The sequence below is a fragment of the Adiantum capillus-veneris genome, chromosome 19 (assembly GCF_014529385.1).
Source record: "Adiantum capillus-veneris isolate H3 chromosome 19, ASM1452938v2, whole genome shotgun sequence".
Taxonomy (NCBI): domain Eukaryota; kingdom Viridiplantae; phylum Streptophyta; class Polypodiopsida; order Polypodiales; family Pteridaceae; genus Adiantum; species Adiantum capillus-veneris.
Window position 1 is genome coordinate 121,850,820 of NC_140949.1, and position 21,288 is coordinate 121,872,107.

The 21,288-nt window shown below is 49.4% G+C and overlaps 1 long non-coding RNA gene across 2 annotated transcripts in view; it reads left to right on the forward strand.

Annotated features, from left to right (window-relative positions):
* The window catches only part of LOC147434768 (uncharacterized), a 68,334-nt gene that overhangs the window by 23,885 nt on the left and 23,161 nt on the right, over positions 1-21,288 (forward strand). For both annotated transcript variants that reach the window (XR_015185386.1, XR_015185385.1), the window contains exon 2: positions 11,606-11,845. This is a non-coding gene — a long non-coding RNA (uncharacterized LOC147434768). The remainder of the gene's footprint in view (positions 1-11,605; positions 11,846-21,288) is intronic.

Consider the following 21,288-nt stretch of genomic DNA (forward strand, 5'->3'; position numbering starts at 1 on the left):
CAACAGTTCCTTAATTACATGTTAACCCCTCTGATGCCCTAGGTGGTACCTCCTCCTCCGGCATCAGAAAGTAGGAGAGCTTCCAACCAGCAACCTTCCCAGCCAATTGTTCCGATCGGGGGAGTCTTCTGCGACCATCTGACCGTGATCCACCAGTGCAACCGCCTCTGCCTTCGGTGTTGCCACCACCTCCCTCACCACCACCGCCACCAGGATACAATGATTGGAGCGCGTATGTAAATCCTTATTATCCGTACTCGGGGTACGCACCTAACCAGCCAAAGGATTTCAAAGATGGTGGCACGACAATAAAATTTTCCACTTTTTCTGGAGTGAAAGATCGGAAGAAAGCCTTGCAGTTCCTTCAAAAATTGGACAACGTCTATGCTTTGGGGAACTATACGGAAGAGTCAAAGATTTCTCGAGCAGCGGGATTTCTCAAAGATAATGCCATGCAATGGTGGAGTTCAATCGCAACACAACCGCATGCTCCAAGGACATGGCAAGCTTTCAGGAAAATTTTTGCACGCAGTTTTTTTTTTTTTTCCCCTGAGAAAAAGATCCTTCTATTAGTTAATGAAACTGTCCACATGGCTACAACCACCTCTTTGAGAGAGGGCTACAACAACCATGAAGGGGAGACTCTCCCAATGAAAAAACAACATATGTACAATGGGGCTAAATCAAGAGATGGGAGGAGGGAAAAGCCACACAGGTGGACGGTAGTGCCATCTGAGTACTCCCTGGACCATGGTGAAAAAAGGCCCAAGACGCCAGAGTCGAAGGAAGGCCTCTCTACGCTCCCGCTGCATGCGGTCGTAGCTGCCTTGGAGTCTCTCTAGCTGTCCTCTAAGAGGGTGGATCAGCTCTAGCCAAAGATCGCGAACAGTCTCTGCTGGTGATACAGGGCGAGCCTCAAAGATGCGGAAACAGCGGGCCCGGAAGATGAACCAGAGTGTCAGGCCACTGATGAGCTCCCAGCACTGCTCTCTCTCATTGCACCACTCCTATGGAGTAAGCTCTGTGGTAGGCTGGAGTGTAGGCCGCCCCCTCTACATCACTATCATCCTACTGGTGGAAGATAGCTCAAACTGAAGTGCCGGGCCCGTGAGAGTGGACCAAGCCGCTGCCCCCCAAGTGTACTGCCGAGCCGTGGAAAGAGCAGGCATCAGTCGAAGAACACGAAGCCACACCTGTTGTGCCAAAGGGCATTCCCAAAGACAATGACGCTGACTCTCTACAAGGTGGCCACAAGGTGTACATGCGGCCGAGAGACCACTATGCACCAGCCAACTCCCAACTGCTGTAGCTCTGTGTGCGACCAGCCACTGAAACAAAGTGACTCGCCTTGGTTGTCTGGAGTCCCACAACCTCTCCCAAAAAGCTGCCAAAAACTCAGCTGTGAGACCCTCCTCCTACCAATGAGGTGCTGCAGCGGGGCGAGCCTCTCTCTGTGCTGCCAGTATGTGACGTCCCAGTCGAACAGTGTACTGAAAGAAAGGGACACCTGGGTGGTCTACAGAAGAGCAAGGGTCCCTCCAGAGCCACTCTCCAGGGTCCCACTGTACTCGTGCCAGTGGACAACACTCCCCCACAACCTCCAATGTCCAGTCTCAAGAGCTGCTGAGTCAGGATTGATGACACAAGTCCTCCCACAGATGCCCACCACTCGGATCCTCTGAAAGCAACACTCTGCCACCTGTGGGGCCTCTACTGCAACTCACTGTAAGCGTCCCTCTCCCTGTAGCTCGAAAACAGGGAGGGAACAGTCTCTGAGCAAGCCCGAACAGAAATGAGAACCTCCAGTCGCGTGAAGGCTCCCATCCATCTGGGCGCTGCTGACTCGAGAGGCGTGAGCCACTCAGCTGGTACTGCCTCTGAAATGTCCTAACACATGCTCTGCATCCCTCTCATGCCCTGTAGCTGAAAGCCCTGCAGCTCCTCTGACAAGCATGAAAAGTGTAACCAGTCGCTTAAAGAGCGTGCTGGACCCGCTGCCATGGAACCCCAAGAAACATGAGGCCGACTACCAACCAAGTGCCCTCTCTGAGTGCTAACCATGGGGTTCCAAACAAGTGGCTGTCACATGCGCTCCTCTGTGCAAGTAGGTTGGCGCTGCTCCAGGCCTCGCCGCAAGTGCTCCCAAGATCGAAGCAACCCCCAAAGCGATCCTCCAGTCTTCTGCTCAAGCCAACTCTACGCATCTCTGTGAAGATCCATCTGGTCGAAAGTTGCTAGGGGCCTCCTGCCTGAGGCACCCTAGCACGAAGCCGCTGTAACAAGAACTCCTTCCAGGGCTCCTCACCTGGAAGAAGACCTCGGACGATGAACTTCCTAAGAAGGGCTCTGCTCTGCTGTGCTGGGTCAATGATTCCAAGCCCTCCCTGAGAACAAGGAGGAGTGATGACCTGCCAAGCCACTTTGGCTCGGGCAGTCAAAGTGTCTCGTCCTGACCAAAGGAAATTCCTGATCAGCCGCTCTACCTGGCTGATACAAGAACTCGACAAGATCCAACAAGAAGTGATGTACCACATAGTAGCCAACAACACCTGGTTGGCCACTACAACTCTGCCAGCCAAAGAAAGTCTTGCGGAGCTCCAATGTAACAACTTCCTCCTGATGGACAGGAGGAGGGGAGCAATCTGCTGCTCGGGAGACAAGTCCAAACCAACCTGATAGCCCAAGTACCGAACTGCAGTCCCTGGGGCAATCCACCTGAAACCCTCACCTGGCATCTAGTCGGGCAGAGAAGCACTACCAACCGAGAAAACCACAGTCTTTCTCCAGTTGATCAGTGCGCCAGATGCACAACAAAAGGTCTCAAGAGCCTTCTCACACGTGTGAAGGTTGGCCTCCTGGCCATCTAAGTACAAGGCTGAGTCGTCAGCAAACTCAGCGTTCAGTAGCTCATCTCCCCGAATAGGGAGTGCTAAGCCCCGTAGACCAACCTGCTGCGACACCAAAAACCTGCTCATCGCCTCAGCATAGAACAGAAAGAGGAAGGGGGCAAGAGGACAGCCCTGTCTGACCGAACGTGTGAGCATGAAACGATCGCCTCTACCTCCTGCCAAAAGAACCTGACTGTGTGCCTGTTTGTACAAAGCGGACACCCCTCTGATCCAAGCATCTGAGAAGCCCATCCTGCATAGAGTGCCCTCTAGAAAGTCCCAGTCAACTCTAACGTATGCCTTCTCAAAATCGAGAAGAAGAATCACCAGGTCCTCACCACGGAGCCGCGCTAGGGCAGAAGCCTCCCAAAAAGTAAAGATGTTGTCAAGGATACTGCGCTCCTTGACAAAACCTGTCTGAGCCTCATGTATAAGGCTCTCTAGAAGTGGTTGGATCCTCAAACTCAGAGCCTTGGCAAGAATTTTGTAGGCTGAGTTGAGGAGGTGATGGGGCGCCACTGTTGAATCTCATCCAAGGAGCCACCCTCCTTGGGAATGAGGTAGATCAGACTCTCACTCATGCCGTCAGGCATCACTCCTGTGTGCAAGATGTACTGAAAATCACTACAGAGATCTGGGCCAAGCAAGTCCCAGTACTCCAAGAAAAAACTGGGAGTCAATCCATCCTCACTTGGACAGCTACCACAGGGGAGTACACTAAGATCCGTGTGCAGCTCCTCAAGCTGAAGTGGCAGCTCAAGCCTCTGACGCATCTCCTCAGTCACAAGGCAAGGCATCTGTGCCCACACCTGCTCCCTGCATGCATCCTGATGCTTTGATTGAGGCTCTGCAGACAGTAACTCACGGTAAAAGTCAGTAGCAACTGCACGCATGTCCTCTGGCTCAGAAGCAAATGACTTGTCGGGCCTCCTCAACTAACTGACCTTGGCATGCGAAGGCCAAGGTCCCACTGCCTCGAAGAAAGCACCAGTCACTCTGTCGCCCACCTGTGTCCACTGAGATGCCTGTTGATGGAAAGCAAACTCATGTCGCCGCTCCTCTGTGCTAACAGGCTCCTGGCGAGCCTGTTGTAGCTGCTCCTCCAACCAAGGACTGTCTGGATGCTGCTCCTGCATCCTTTGCAATGAAGAAATGCCCCGTCTGAGACGCTGCTTCTCCTCTCTCGCTGCAGCCAGGCGAGCCAAAGACTCCTGGAGAAAGAAACGACTAATCTGAGCTAGTCCTGAGGCCACTCTGTCAGCAGGAGAATCCTGCATGTCCAAGATCTCTGTCCAGAGAGCCTCAACTCTCTCTCTCTGAGTGCAAAGTCCAGCAAGACCCTCTCTGGGATGCGAAGCATCGTGCTCCCCCTCCTCTGCCTGTCTGTCGCTGTGAGGATCACTCGTGCATGGTCCGAGAAGGAAGTCCCTGTCAGAATGCCAACTGTCCCACCCAAGTCAGTGAAATGGTCACTAGTGTAGAAGCGATCTATCCGCGATAGATGCACTCCTCCCACTCTGCGGTCCGAACGAGAGAAGGCTAGGCTGTCTGGGGGCCTCACAAAACTAGAGTGCTGCCACACATCCGAGACCCTCAGAGTCATACAAAACCTCTCCCAAGCTGCCAGCTCAACTCCATGCACAGTGGCATGGTTACCACCAATCCTGTCAGAAGGGTCCTCCAACATGTTGAAGTCCCCCCCCCCCTATGCACCAGTGTTCTGCTTGCGGCAGAGACTCAACTTTCTGTGACCAAAACTCTGCTCGTGCACTCGCCACATTGGGCACATAGATGTTCAGGAAGCCCACAGCAACCCTGAACCTGCATAGTGATCCACTGAGCCCTGCCTGGCACTATAATCCCTTTGCCCACAATGGCCTGCTGCAAAGAATCCGCAATAGTCATACATACCCCGCCCTGGATGCCTCCAGGTCCAAAAGCAGCTGACCAAAAAGTATCATATCGTCTACGCAAGAGCTGACCACAACGTCTAATGCGGCTCTCACACAAATGGTGCTATCTCTCCTCCCACAAGGCAGCGTTGAAGCTCTTGACGCAGTCGGCCCCGCTGACGCTGAAACTGGGGCCCACCAAGTCCCTGCACGTTCCATGAGACGATCCTCATGGGGAGCGAGAGAGAAGAGATGCTGCCGCAACAGCTAAACGTGCTATCTTCGAGGCAGGCTTGGATGGGGAGTAATCCGCATCCGAGCGTCCTCTAGATAGGGGTGACTGCAACGAGTGCCTGGCCCAAGCCCAAGTAGAGCGAGCCGTACGTAAAGCAACCTCCTCTTTCCAGGAGTCCTCATGAATGTGTACATAGCATGGCAAGCATTGTGTATCGCAAAGAAGTAAACGAAAATGTGTCTACATCCTGTTGTATTTGGAGGGGTCACCGCAAACTTGGCCAATGGCCACAAAGTCTGAAGCATGTCTGTAACTCCTAGTTCTCCCATGTGGTGAGAGAACTCTAGGACCTCTGTGTGCAACCACCCCAACACTGAGTCGAGAGTCCACTCAATCTGGTCCTTGTTGCAAAGGGGAAAAGAGAAGCCAACCGCTGAGTCCAAGGCCTCTGTCCCCCTAGCTGCAAGGAACAGAACATGGACCCTAAAGCAGGGTGCCTCATAGTCTGCTAAGGGGTCACCGAGAAAACGAGTAAAGTCGTAGTCAAAGAAGTCCCATCGGCGTCGGATGTCGATGCTCGTCAGACCAGGAGGGATAGCTGCGAAGGGAGACGTCTGTACCTGTAGAGGGGGTCGCAAGAAAGGCTGTCCCTCTCTCGCCAAGCGACTCGTGGCAAGCTGCGAAGAGATCTCCTAGTAGCCGGATATGTCCCTGCCCCCTGGGACGACTGTGGAACTGGAGCGGGAGGGGGGGGAGTAGGAGCAGGGGGAAGAGGTGGAGAAGAGGGGCGGGGGAGAGCGGCAAAGGTAGAGGAGCGGGGGAAAGAGGCGGCAGGAGCAGGAGGCGATGAGGAGGGGGGGAAACTCTTGGGGGGGGGGGGGGGGGGGGGGAGGGCCTGTCGAGGGTGAAGCTGAGGTGGCGGCTGGAGCAGGGATCTCATCCTGCTCAAGAGGACCGAAACGGTTCCCAATGGGAACCCACTGCTGCTGGGCAGGCGCTTGAGGACCACTCTGAGTGCCAGGCTGTCGCTGTGGCCCCTGTCGTCGTCGACCACGGACCTGCTGCCATCCCTCCTCCGTTGGAGCCCCAGGCTCAGGGGGTGGCTCTGCATGTGTGCGCTGTCTCTGCCTGTGGCTGTTGGCCAGCCCTTGCAGGTTGGGGCTGAGTCTGAGGTGTAGGTCGAGGCCTCCTCCGTGGACAGGCCTTCGCGAGATGGCCCATGTGTCGACAAATGAAGCACTGGTTCGGGAGGCCCGAATACTCCACTCTCTGTCTAAACCAACCCCCACTCACTCGAGGCAGAAGAATCACCTTCGGGAGCGTGTGAGTGTCCCTAACCAAAACACGAACTGAGGGAATGCCAGCCGCCTTGGCAGCTACTGAGGTGGCCGTGCGAGGTGTCTCCAGGACAGTCCCAATTGCTGAGCCTATCCTGGACAAGAGTGGTAAGTACTCCCTCCGCAAACCAGGAAAGCAGACGGAGATGGGGATGTCTGCCTCCTCTACCAGAACATCTTAAGCAGGGTAAAAATCATGTCTCCACTGTCGAAAGTGGGCTCCAACTGCTTGGATGGTCAATGGACTCATGGCGATGACCTTGGACGCCATCTCGGAGGTCTCAAACTCGATCTGATAGTAGCCTCGTCTGAGTATCTATACGTCCAAGATCTAATAGTAGCCTCGTCTGAGTATCTGTACGTCCAAGATCTTGCCTACCTCTGTGAGAAGGCGGGCCTGGAGAAGGTCACGTAACTCTCCTCTGCCGGGTCAGGTGTCGAGAATCTTGCAAATGACAGAAGTCGCCTGCAAGCGCTCTACCTCTACGGCTAGGCTCGCTTGCTCTGTCGGTGAAAGAGCAAGTCGAATGGTGGGCTCAGCAGGCCGGGCGAGGGGGCTTCGAAAGAGTCCCTCTTTGGCGGAGGTGGAGCCTCCATCTGTGTCTACTGCTGTGTCAGAGAAGCGGATGGCGTAATTTCGTTGTAACAAACCGTGACGAGCACTGTCCAAAAAATCAGCATTGCCAAAGCCAGTTGAAGGAAACCTTCGGGAAAAAAAGGCAGAGAGCGAAAAAAGAGGCGGGGGGAGAGGGGGGGGGGATTTCAGCGAGCGAAGACAGGTGGGGGGGGCTGGAAATGGCAACGGGTGAGGGCATCGGGCGGGGGGGCAAGGTGGGTTGGCTGGGAAGCGGGCAGGCGGGCGGGGCGGGGCTGGGCAGCGAGAGAGTGGTAGCAGGCGGGCAGGGTGGACTGCGCAAGGGGCGGGCAGGGGGCTGGCTGCGCAGCAGGTCGGGCAGGGTGGGCTGCGCGAGGAGGTGAGGGCGAGGGTGCTACGCGGGGGCAGGGGGGCAGGCAGCGATGGCGAAAAGGGGGGGGGGCAGCAGCGAGCTTGCTGAGACTGTTTTTTGGTTGTTTACGAATTTAACTCTTGGTACTGCACGCAGTTATATGACTTCTCTCTTTAGGGTCCCGATCTTGTTGGAATGCGGCAACTTAATGCAAACAGAGACCATGCCAAACCACAACTAAAGGTTTCTCGACTTCTACCTTCCGGTGTCTTTCTTCAAGTTGATTCCCTTGGAGGACCAGTGCGAGCGATACACCATTGGGCTGCCATCATTGTTGCAAGAATATTGTTTGTCTAAGCAAGTATCAACCATGCAAGAGCTTATGAACCATGTTGCGGTCGGCTAAAAACTTATGAAAGGAAAGCTGGAGTTCACTACAAAAACAACTCCAAATAACCGGAACTCCCTGCAGCAACGAACATATTACCGAGAATCTTGTGAAAGTCAAAGGCCTCGTCTGACAGAGCATTAACGAGAAACACTGTTGCAAGAAGGTCGATGTTTTGAATGTTTTCAAACTGGACATACTCTCAATACATGTCGGAAAGAGTCTCGACGTCTTCAGAGCAACCTTCCGCTCCGATGGCAGAAAGATCCAGAGGGCCACCTTCGACTAAGAGAGCTAGACCTGCTATTGGACCAGTACCTAATATTATAGCATAGACCTCAAGAGTTCAAATGAATTGTGAAGAGCATATGGCAAAGTCAACGGCTTGTAAGCCTTGATTTTCTTTGATCCCAGAGCTACTGAAAATCTCATCCATTTAGAATTCCTGAAGCAGATGGACTTTGATTATGCTCACAAGGACGCGAAAGTGAAGCTGAGCCAGCTATCGGACAAACTCACAAAGTCGTCCTGCTAATTGGGACTCTTTAGTTGACTATCCAAGGATACCATGGAAAAACCGATTTTCACATCATGAAGTTAGGCAACTGTGACCTTCTGTTGGGCATGCCTTGACACGACAAGAATGACTTGACACACGAGATCTGGAACAATACAATTACCTTGAGGCAAAAGGACAAGCCAGTCATCCTCAAAGTTCGGCTGTTCGAACAAAAATCTGACTAAATATTTTAGTTGTTTTGTATTTAGATAATTTTGAATTTTGTATGAGAAAGTGCTGTTTGAAATTTGTTTGAAATGGATGTTATCTGTTTGAACGTATCTTGGTGTTGATTTGATTTGTTTGAATTATGGTTTTAATACCGATTTTAGTGATTGGTGATTTACTCTCGGGTGGAGTGTGAGAAATGCTGTTTGATAATGTTGAACCTCAAAACCACACAGACGGCATGTCTGGGGAGCGCTTCGTTGTATGTTGGCGAAAAACCTTTGAACGGTGCAGACGGGATGTCAGGGCAGTGTTTAGTTGTATGCTTGAAATCTCCAAGAAACACAGTCTGCGGTCTGGGGAACGTTTGGTTGTATCAGTCCTCCAAGCTCATGGCTTGGACCTTTTTAGGTTATTTGCGGGGTGAGTGATGAGGTAGTCGTTGAGTAGCTTCATACCAGAGACTATCTGTCTCGGGGAAGTGCTTAGCGGCATTGTTTGTTGTGTCTTGTAACATGCATATGTGAGCATTTGTGTTGCATTGTGATGTACCAACCATTGAATATTTTCCTAATTGGGTGAGATTGCCTCGGTATATAATTTTAGTGCATCAAGAAATCCATTCAAGATCAGCGCGGTCTGGGTGTGATGGCTAATTTTGCTACGCCGGAATATCAAGAGCTTGAATCTGGAATGAAAAAATTGAATGACCCTCGTAATGACACTCAAATATTTTTGAGCTAACTTGAGTAATCGCGGACGATTACTCTTCTCTCAAGAAGAGGGATGTCACAAACTGTTGACTTGTCAAGGCACTGAAGAACTGAGCCAACCTGTAGATCCCGGTCGAGGGGCCTAAACCCTAACAGAAGCAGCAACAGAAGAAGTTTTACCAACTTGCAAAGCCTTGCTGAGTGGCATAAATTTAGAGAAGAGTTCCCACCAACTTATGGGACCCCGTCGATGGGGGTCCAAGTGCCTAGGGGCATCAAAACAATAAAATAAAGCAAGGCCACACACCGACGAAAAAACTTGCGTAGAACTTGCTGACGTGGTAGCTGTACGGACGCCTCCTGTTTTGCGTTGTAGCACATGCCACGTGGTAGCAATACGGATTTCCGTGGTTGGCGCTGCAACTTAATGACATGGCAGAACTGTACGGAAGCTCCTAAATTTGCGTTGGCTAATTTTGGGAGACCATATGCTTTTAGGATCAGGTACTTTTTTTGTAAACTGCTTTTCAATCCTAGGGCCTTTAAATATGTGCCATGGTCTCATTCTCTGACACCATTCCCCGCGAGCAAGGGAGTACCGGCTTGTACTGAGTTGAAGCAATATAAAGAAATACCGAGAAGAGCGCCAGGGTTTGGGGCCAGTGATTTGTTGGGGTGGAACTCCACCACTCCCCGTCTCCTGTGTCGTGCATCTCTTTCAGTTCAGTGTTATTTGAAGTGCCAAAATCTTTTCAGTCTGTTCTTTTCTATTGGCACGTGGTGCCTTCCCGTTACAATGGTATCATAACTCCAATCGTGTGCTTTTCTGAAAGCATACTGGCTCTACCCAAAACAGACAGAGCACCATGGCGTTTATGGAATTGGCAGAGTCCCTACAGTTTTTGCTCGACAAGCTTCTTTTATGGCATTCGCAGCAGGGTTTCCAAGAGTTTTTGAACTACATGTTACCCCCTCTAATGCCCCAAGTGGTACCTCCTCCCCCATCATTAGAAAGTACAAGAGCTTCCAACCGGCAACCGTCCCAGCCATCTGTTCCGATTGGGGGAGTCTTCAGGAATATGGTGCAACCCGTTTGACCGTGATCCTGTGCAACCACCTTTGCCTCTGGCATTGCCACCACCTCCCTCACACCACCAAGATACAATGGTTGTAGCACGTATGGATATCCTTATTATCCATACCTGGGTACGGACCTACCCAGCCAAAGGATTTCAAAAAATGGTGGCACGACAATAAAACTTTTCACTTTTTTTGGAGTGAAAGATCGGAAGAAAGCGTTGCAATTCCTCCAAAAATTGTACAACATCTATGCTTTGGGGAACTATACGGAAGAGTCAAAGATTTCTCGAGGAGCGGGATTTCTCAAAGATAATGCTATACAGTGGTGGAGTTCAATTGCAACACAACCGCATGCTCCAAGGACGTGGCAAGCTTTTAGGAAAATTTTTGCTCGCAGTCATATGACTTCTCTCTTTCAAGTCCAGATCTTGTTGGAATGCGGCAACTTAATGCTTGCCACAGAGATTATGCAAAACTACAACCAAAGGTTTCTCGACTTCTACCTCCCGGTGTCTTTCTTCGAGTTGAATGCAAGAGCTTATGAACCATGTTGCGGTCGGCTACAAACTTATGAAAGGAAAGCTGGAGTTCACTACAGAAGCAACTCCAACAAATAACCGAAACTTCCGGAAACAACGAACAAATCACCGGGAATCTTGTGAAAGTCAAAGGCCTCGTCTGACACAGCATTAACGAGAAACACTGCTACAAGATGGACGATGTTTTGAATGTTTTCAAACTGGACATACTCTCAATACATGTCGGCAAAGAGTTTTGATGTCTTCGGAGCAACTTTCCGCTCCGATGGCAGAAAGATCCAGAGGGCCACCTTCGGCTAAGAGAGCTAGACCTGCTATTGGACTAGTACCTAATATTTATAGCATAAACCTCGAGAGTTCAAATGAATTGTTGCAAAGTCAACGGCTTGTAAGCCTTGATTTTTTTTAATCCCAGAGCTACTAAAAATCTTATAAGGACCCAAAATTGAAGTTGAGCTAGCTATCAGACAAACTCACAAAGTCGTTCCGCTAATTGGGGCTCTTGAGTTGACTATCCAAGGATACCACGGAAAAGCCAAATTTCACATCATGAAGTTAGGCAACTGCGACGTTCTGTTGGGCATGCCTTGGCATGACAAGAACGACGTGACACACGAGATCTGGAACAGTACAATTACCTTGAGGCATAAGGACAAGCCTGTCGTCCTCAAAGTTCGGTTGTTCAAACAAATATCTGAATAAATATTTTAGTTGTTTTGTGTTTAGATAATTTTGAATTTTGTATGAGAAAGTACTATTTGAAATGGATGTTATCTGTTTTGAACCTGTCTTGGTGGTAATTTGATTTGTTTGAATTTGGTTTTAATACTGATTTTAATGATTGGTGATTTACTCTCAGGTGGAGTGTGGGAAATGCTGTTTGATAATGTCTGAACCTCGGAACGATGCAGACGCATGTCTGGGGAGCGCTTTGTTGTATGATGGTGAAAAACCTCTGAACGGCGCAGACGGGTTGTTGGGGCAATATTTAGTTGTATGCTTGAAATCTCCAAGCAACACAGGCTGCAGTTTGGGGAGCGTTTGGTTGTATCAGTCCTCTGAGCTCATGGCTTGGACCTTTTGCGGGGGCATTGACGAGGTAGTCGTTAAGTAGCTTCATACCGCAGACCGTCTGTCTCGAGAGAGTGCTTAGTGGCGTTGTTCGTTGTGTCTTGTAACATGCATATGTGAGCATTTATGTTGCATTGTGATGTGCCAACCATTGAATATTTCTAATTGGCTGAGATTGCTTGGGTACTTAATTTTTGTGCATCAAGACACCCGTTTAAGATTAGCGCATTGGGTTGACGGCCAATTTTGCTATGCAAGAATATCAAGAGCTCCAATCTGGATGAGAAAACTGAATGACGCTTTGAATGTCCCTCGGAAATTTTTGAGCTAACTTGAGTTGTTTTGCAAATATAGGGTAATTGCGGGTGATTACTCTTCTATCAAGAAGGGGGGATGTCACATACTCTTGATGTGACAAGCCACTGAAGAACTGAGCCAATGTGCAGATCGCGGCTGAGGGGCCTAAACCCTAAGAGAAGAAGCAGCAGAAGAAGTTTTACCAACTTGCAAAGCATTGTCGAGTGGCCTAAGTTTAAAGAAGAGTTCCCACCAACTTATGAGACCCCAACCAATGGGGGCGCAAGTGCCCAGGGGCATAAAAACAATAGAATAAAGTAGGATCACACACATAGAGGAAGAAATTTGTGTAGAACTTGGTGACATGGCAGTTGTACGGACGCCCTGGGTTGTGTGCTGGAGCACATGTCACATGGCAGGAGTATGGATTTCCGTCTTTGGTGCTACAGCCTAATGATGTGGCAGAGTTGTACGTGCTTTTCATTGTAAAGTGCTTTTCAGGCCTAGGGCCTTTAAATATGTGCCATGGGCTCATTCTCTGACACGATTCCCCGCATGGAAGTGCAGAGCAAGGGAGTACCGGCTTGTACTAAGTTGAACCAATATAATGAAATTCCGAAAGGGGCGTTAGGATTTGGGGCCTAGGGTGGAACTCCACCACTCCCCGTCTCGTGTGTCGTGCATCTCTTTTAGTTTAGTGTTATTTGAAGCGCTAAGAGTGTTTAGTCTATTCTTTTCCGTTGGCACGTGGTGTCTTCCCGTTATTACAGGGCGCCTATTTTTTTACCTCTTTTTAGCGCCCACTTATAAGGTGGGTGGCGAGACAATTTGAAAAATGGTTTGGACCTATTAAAAACTCAATAAAAACTTATAAGCTTAAAATTATGCTTAGACAAACACAACCAAGGCGTCCTTGGCTGCAGTCTCATGCACATACGCAATGCCAACATAGACTCCTTTATGGGAAAGCATTTGCTTTCCTGGAAAGCACTAAAAAAGAAACTCGTTTTTTCAGAAAGCAATTGCATTTCCTCAAAGCTACTCAAAACCCATCTTCATTCAAGTGCTTGCATCTTATGCGTAACTTAGCCTCAGTCAAGATTTCCTACTCAGATTGTGGAGTAATCCCTAGCTGATGCTCCGTCACCCATATTGTGATGCATTTGGAATGTCCACTACTTGGTCTCTCATCCATCAAACTTGTGGAACAACTCCTTAGGAGTGCCTCATGTCACCAATCAATGACGCATCAGAGATGTCTATTTCTGATGGCTTACTCGATCTTGTAGATCTACAGGTCCTAACTTTGCAGTTCTAATGTGCACAAATGTAAATAATTTTAATTCATTAAATTTAAATTACATAGAAAATAAGAATATAGCCAATTTAGCAACACTCACCTGTGAGTACCAAGACTTGTGCTCGCCCGACTCTCAAATCTTTCTAGAGGCCTCGAAGGCTCTGTGTGAGTCTCTCTGAATGGCGACCATTATTGGCATTGATGGCTGTTTAGCTTTTTCCACTTTGAGCCTTTACAAGGTTCCATATGAACTTTTATCCTTCTAACATTGTTATAAACGATGATGTGCTTACCAAGTAGCTATATTGCAACTAATTACATGGTTTCATGTAGGACGATTGAAGAATGGAGGCGAGACCAGACCTTGCTGGTCTTTTCAGATTACCGACTCTCTCCCATCGGTCGCGCTCATCACCGCATTTGCTAATGTGGGGTTCTTTCTTGATTTCAATAGGCATTCTTTCTTTTCTTGCCTTCCTTTATGCAGTAGTTTTGTCCAAGCTCCTACCGTCTTCTCGGGTCCCCTTTCTTACAGCCTTGGAGAATGATTGGTCAGTCTCTCTCTCTCTCTCTCTCTCTCTCTCTCTCTCTCTCTCTCTCTCTCTCTCTCACACACACACACACACACACACGCGCGCGCGCGCATGCACGCACAACTCCCTCTTTCAATAAAACACCTTTGTTTTCTTGTTTTTTTCCTTTTCTTAAAAATCCTAATATCTGTTGTGCCAGCTTGCTGTTCATCATCTTCATGTTCTTGTGTGTGTGTGTGTGTGTGTGTGTTGTGTTTGCACTTGAACTGTAAACATTGACACATTGTTTAACATGTTCTTCAGCCCCATGCACTTTTGCCCTACATAAAGTAGACTCGAACTCTTTGGAGCAATTGGGGACCATTGGATTAAGCTTGTTGAATAGGGTCGCATGGCGAAATCAATGTTTTCCCCTATTTTTGATGGAGTGTTTTAAAAGAGGCATTAACTAGGGGCCACACACTCTGTCATCATTTTATTTAGTGTTCAAGTGGGTGCATTAACTTCAAGGCCACACACACTCTCCCATCATCTTATGTAGGCCATTGTGGACTATTCGCCTTGTTATCTCTCCCTTGGTGCCATAGCTTGCTCATTTCTTCTATTGATGTAACTAGCAAGCCACGGGTGAGGTGATGAACCAACAACAAATACACGTCTGAACTTGAAAATCTGTTAATACTTGTACCTCAAAGCAGCTGGAGCCCTCTAGCTAGATGCACTGGCCCCTGAGTTAGGCGCCCCTTTTGGTACTTCTTTTTATATTAATAATGCATATAGTTGCAACTGCCCAGGAGTCGCTCTACAGATATGCAATCATAATCAGTGCAATCATGCACTGATTCTGCTAGAGTAGACCCATTTATAGGCAGTATGGTCCAAAAGGAACAGATACGAAAGCTAGCACCCACAAGCTTCAATTGCTAAAAACATGGAGCTCTAAAAGCTCAGCAAAGTGAATTGCTTTCCAAACCTGCCACCCAAAAGCTTTTGCTTTGTCACATCAGCAGCCTATGTCTGAGATAACACCTATAGCAGCAAAACGCCCTCCGACACAAAGCACGCAGCAGCACCAGCCCGTAGGCCTCAGCCTCAGCACCAGCAGCCCTGAGGCTCTCACGCGCGTAGACTCTCAGCTTCAGCACCAGCCCGTAGGTCTCAGCCTCAGCACCAGCACGCAGCAGCAGCAGCGTGCGCAGGTCTCAAGGCACCAAGGACAGTAGAGTGTGGGCTCTTAGGGCAGCGAGCAGGCTCTATCTACCTGCGTGGACTGTGGGTTGTAGCGTGGGCTGCTCCCTCTCTCTCTACCTGCGGGCTGCTGCCCCTACGCGCACAGCCCCTATGAGCTGCTCATGGAGTGAGCTAGGGGCTGCTCACGCCACCTCCTCCTTGTGGGCTGGGGGCTGCTAGAGCCGCCTCTCGCAAGGACCAGCGGGTTTCCCTTTGCCTACGTGTCCATGGTCTTGCTGGGTATTGTTTCACCCTCATAGAACATGGAAACCATCTCCCCTGCTCCACCTTCACAGGACACAGAAGCCATGAATGTTTCACCTACTTGCAAGCCGCGAGCAAAGGCCACCTTCATGCTCACGAACAAGCGGATGACGCAAATGGAGTGGGAAATGAAGGAATGGAAAACAGAGATGGAAAGATGGTGGAAGGAGAAGGACAACCTCCTTCAGATGGTCTTCAACGAAGGCGCATAATGGAAGAAGGAGAAAGAGAATCTAAACGCAGAGATTGGCCTTCTCCTTCCACCATCCTTCCATCTTTGTTTTCCATTCCTTCATTTCCCTTTCCATTTGCGTCATTTGCTTATTTGTGAGCATGAAGATGGCCTTTTCTTGCGGCTTGCAAGTAGGTGAAACATTCATGGCTTCCGTGTCCTGTGAAGGTGGAGCAGGGGAGATGGTTTCCATTATCTGTGAGGGTGAAGCAATACCCAACAAGACCATGGACACATAGGCAGAGGGCAGCCCGCTGGTCCTTGCGAGGGGCGGCTCTAGCAGCCCCCAGCCCACAAGAGGGAGGTGGTATGAGCAGCCTCTAACTCACTGCATAAGCAGCTCATAGGGGATGTGCGCGCAGGGGCAGCAGCCCACAACTAGAGAGAGAGAGGGAGCAACCCACAGCCCACGCAGGTAGAGAGAGCCTGCTTGCTGCCCTAAGAGCCCACGCTCTGCTATCCTTGGTGCCTTGAGACCTATGCATAGCAGCCTTGAAACCTGCGCACGCTGCTGCTGTTGCGTGCTGGTGCTGAGGCTGAGGCCTACGAACTGGTGCTGAAGTTGAGAGTCTACGCGCGTGAGAGTCTCAAGGCTGCTGCGTGCTGGTGCTGAGGCTGAGGCCTACGGGCTGCTGTTGTTGCGTGCTTTGTGTCGAAGGGCGCTTTGCTGCTGCAGGTGTTATATTTTTTGTTGCTGCTTTTGAGAGTGAGAGAGAAAGAGAGAAAGGAAATGAAATGAAATGTTACATTAACGTCTGCAAAAGGCCAAAATGACCTATGAGACTAATCGCAAAAGACCGTACAATGTCAATTTGTGATATGTGTACCCTCCCTGCCCCCATATATATGAGTGCCCAAGGTGGGCGCCCAACTCAAGTGGGTGGCGAGCCCCAAACTCGGGTGGCCGGACAAGGTACAACCTAGACTATGGGTGGCCAGCCCGGAGGCACTAGCCGTATAAGGAAGTGCCCTAGACCTGCGTGAAGCATCAAAGTGGTGTAAATCTAACACCCCCTCTTAGCACCTGATGCTAAACAAACCGCGTGAAGCCGAAGATGTGAGGCAAAGGATGAATATCTCTGTTGCGATGTTTGTAGCAGTCTGAGGTGTCCCAACCTTCGAGAGATCTTCATGGTAAAGTGCCGTCACGAGCAGTGTAGCAAACTGCTGTAATTCGCTGATACAGGGTGAAGATATTGCGTGAAGGTCCCGAACTGAGTGTGAAAACTAAGTGCCAATAGACCTACAAGTGTCCTTCCCAATAGGATATGTGGTGTCTATAGTCAAACCGTCTCGAGAAAATGGAGAAGCCCAGGAACCGTCATGAGAATGACCGGAATCCTGTCAATGTACGAACCTATAACCCAGTGTGGCCAGGTCGCTAGCTGTGTAAAACTTCAGGAAGGCCAGATGTAGCAATCTGCGCCGTAAACGTCCTCCGAAACAAGGAAACCAAACTAAACAGTTTGCAGTGTAGAAGCTACCGTAAGCGGCAATAGTCACCTGTAGACAACACGGACCACCACCGGATGGTGTCCTGTCAGTGGGTAGGGTAATCCAAGATGAGGGAAAAGCCAGACTCAACAGTCTGCGTTGTGAAGGGCCTCTGAGAAGAGGTGTGGTCAGACCAAGCTGTCTGCACTGTAATCGTCCTGTATGAAGAAGGGAAGCTAGACTTAGCAGTCTGCGCTGTGAAGATCAATTTGTCTGTGCCATCTTGCCTGTATCTCCTACCTCCAATCCTCCGGTTGTCAATCAAAATAGAATCCGCGCCAACACCACCACCAAACCACGACTCGGTGTGGCTCTCAATGTAAATGAAGTGGGAGTGGCCTATTGCCTAGGTTAGTGGATAAGTCTGATGTAAGGTTACCGAGGGTGAGTGTAAGCAACTGTGAAGGTAGCAATCCAAATGATCAAGAATGTAGAAGAGCAACTGCACTACCATCCAAGCCAAGCTCCGGGTGACTCCGGATGTAGTCGTGGGATGCCTAATCTCCCGCATCTCGCGGGTAAACTCTCCAATAGAGCCAAAGCATTGAAGTCCCACTCCAGTCTGTAGATCCAAGCAATGAACCTGTCCAAGAAGAGATCCAAGATCCTCTCCCTAAGTCCATGTAGATGCTCGTGTGTAAGCAAGTGATCTGACGTGTCGAGGTCAAGTGGTAAGTGTCTGTCCACCCAAGATGGTGGTGTCCTCTTTGGGAATGTCGGAATCCGATATGCCATCAGCATGTCCATATCTCGTGTGAACTCCTCTGATGAGTGCATAGGTGTGTTCATAGCAAACCACAAGTCACCACCCCCTCTGGAGTGCGCAACCCCCCGAATGATGTCTGGAATGAATGGATCTCCCAAGGATCGTACGCCCGTAGATGATCAAGCCGATGTCGAAGATACCGTGTACTGTAGCAGTCACTGAGAGACTGCACGGACCACGATCGGATGGTGTCCTGCCAGGCGGTAACTTCATCCTCTATGAAAAACACAAGCCATGTGGCTGCTGTCCACCCAAAAACACTACTCCGAGGTGATGAAAACGCTGCTGTCCAGCAATTTTCAGCGTGCTCGTACGCTCCCGGTAGGGTCTGGAGCGGTGCAGAGGGTGTGGGGAGGGTGGGTAATCAATGTCACAGCCCCAGGTGGGCTGGAAACAGAGAAAACACAACAGGTGTGTATAGCTGAAAACTGTAATAGAATCAGAGGAATCTCGCTAGCAAGGCACCGGATGCCGAGCTGTGTAGGAGGCAGGATCCAGTGGGCCAAGGCTGACGCCACCCCCCTCTGCTAAAACGCTGCTGAATCAGCCCTAAAAACGCTCCAAAACACAAATCTTGCTGAAAAACGTAGGTGGAGCAGAGGGTTTTCCACCGACTGAATGGTCCTAGAAGTGTAGCGCTGGGTGTAGAAGGTGATCGCCAGGTGTGGGAGCAAAAAGTGTAGGTGGAGGTGGGGTCCTCCGTGACAGAAAAATGCCAGATTCCATCGCGTGTCTAGGTTTTGCAAAACGTTGGCAGATCTGCAGAAACGCTGTGGCTGATCTGATCCCTTGGGAGGAAAACCTCATGCTGATGGTGAAGTGCTGGTCCCATGGAGAGCCTGAAGCTGCTGATACCATGTGAGAGTGCACGTGTGCGGAAGCGAGAGAGAGAGAGAGAGAGAGAGAGAGAGAGAGAGAGAGAGAGAGAGACATGTTGGTATGGGGAAGAGGGGGCGATTAGCCGCCTTGACTAACAGAGTATGAGACCGTACAATGTCAATCTATGATATGTGTACTCCCCCCTGGTGTCACAAAGTGATGACGTGGCTGCGCGTGTGTACACACACACACACCTTGCACAAGACGGAAGAAATGCAACGTGGCTGCCAGTCCCGGAAAGTGCGGAGCAGCTGACACGTGGCAGCTGTACGGACCCCCGTGATTTGCGGCGGAATTTGCGGAAGCAACAGGCTGTAGCAATTATGCTTTTTGGCAGCTTTTGGCCTTTCTTTTTATTCTACGCAAGAGATGGGAGAGAGGGAGAACTCTTTTGCTTTATTTTTAGGCTCAAGAGAGAGAGAGCTTGAGAGAGAAAAATAACCAGCTTTTGCTTTATTTTAAAAAGGCTTTTGATTTCAGCTTTTGGGGCTCTGCTTTTGGCAACCCTTGTACTCTTCAAATAAGTGGGTAGGCCACTCACAACTCAGAGCATCTGGACGCAGAGTCTGAGTGTGAGCGCTTGCCCGCACTCTTATTCTTTGAACTCAGATTAATTGAAAAAGAAATACCGAAAGGGGCGCCAGTCTTTGGGGCCAATAACTCTAGGCACGGAACTCGTCGGGCCAGTGTCCAATAAAATGTGAACTGTGAACTGTTTTGAATTGCTTATTTGGTGCTGTCGTGGTAGATTCTTGACTTGGAGTGTCCAAGTCTGTTACAGTGGTATCAGAGCACGGCCGATTTCTCTTCTACGGGAAATCCGATCCCTAATTTTTTTCCCGCAGCACCTATGGCTTCAGGCAAGAATCAATCGAATCCCTTTGCATCCGGAGATGCGGAAAGGGATCACAACGAAGATTCCGGCAAGGAGTATAGCGCGCCTCGGCCTACTCAAGCGGAGTGTCAAGAGATGGAGCACCGACAATTGATCGGCGATACAACAAAGATGATGCTTAATTTTGCCAAGGACCTGAAATTGGCTAAATATATGAGCAAGACCACTTTGGAAGAGGTGCACACGCAATGGCAGAAAACCACAAAACCACCCCCAAAACCCGCTCCCAAGAAACCTCCTACTCCCAAGAAGTATACAGAGAAGGAATTAGAAGAGGTGGTTGATGCACGAATTGCTTAGCTTTTTGACGCGCAGAACAAAGCCGAAAAGCACGGCAAAAAGAAAAAGAAAGGCGTTGATTTCCCGGGTTATTTGGGTCGCCAGTCTACCTTTGAAAAAGCAAGAAAGCAGAAGAAGCGTGTTCAATTTGAAGAAGTACCTAGTTCTTCTTCTTCTTCTTCTTCTGCCAGTTCTTCTAGCTCATCTGACTCGAGCGAAGAAGACCGAAAAGGCAAAAAGCGAAGCAAGAAGCAATGCTTCGAAAAGGGCAAGAAAAAGGAAAAGAAGTCTAAATCTCGCCCCGTGAGTGACAGTTCTCAGACTCCGACGACAGCAACTTTTATGCAAAGAAGAAGAATTTTTATAAAGCCAACCAGTATGACTTTCTGGAAGACAAAAGCAAGAAAGTCCGAGAGTTTAAGGAAGGTGGACAGTCAATTAAATTTAACACGTTTTCTGGATATAGAGATACTTCGAAGGCTTTGTCTTTTGTACAGTAGTTTAACATCGCTTTCGCGGGAGGGCGTTACTCAGAGCACACTAAGATTCAGAGAGCTGCCTCTTACTTAAAGGGGAATGCTCGAACTTGGTGGTCCACGCTTCTATTAAGCAAGACTGCGCTAGTTAAATGGCTGAAACTCAAGAGGCTTTTTATTTCTTCTTGGCTGACTCGAGAGTATTAACGTGATGTATGAATTGCTTGGAACCATCTTCGGATGACCAAGAAGGATACAGTGGACGCTTATTGCGAGAGATTTTGGAGCTCTTTTCTACCCTCCTCTTCATTTAAGAAGATCTCGTTCAAGGAACAGATTGAGAGGTTTACCTTGGGTCTACCTACAGAGATCCGAGATCACTGCTTGGAACAGAAGTCAGCTTCCATTCAGGAATTGATGAGTCATGCGAAACGGGGTTTTGCCATTCACTCTGGCAGTTTGACCTACCCCACCGATGAGATCATGACACAAAGAGCCGAACAAACTTTGACAAATGAAAGTAGAAAGAGAAAGAGCAACCCAGAAAAGAAAGATGCACGACCCAAGCTTCCTCAGAAGAGAGCTTGCTTCATCAGAGAAGGGAAGTGCTATGGATGTGAGGAAACTGGACATATCTTCGCAAAGTGCCCTAAAAAGGCACAGAAAGAACAGAATGACAAGGACGACGAAAGGCTTGAGAGTTCGAGAGCAGTTGAGGACCGTGGAAGAAAAGGCAAAATGAAAACAGGACTGGTTCCAGATTGCGTGGGTACCGATATCAGCACGATAGACGAAAGTACAGAACTTTGCCGAGCTTGGGGCAAAG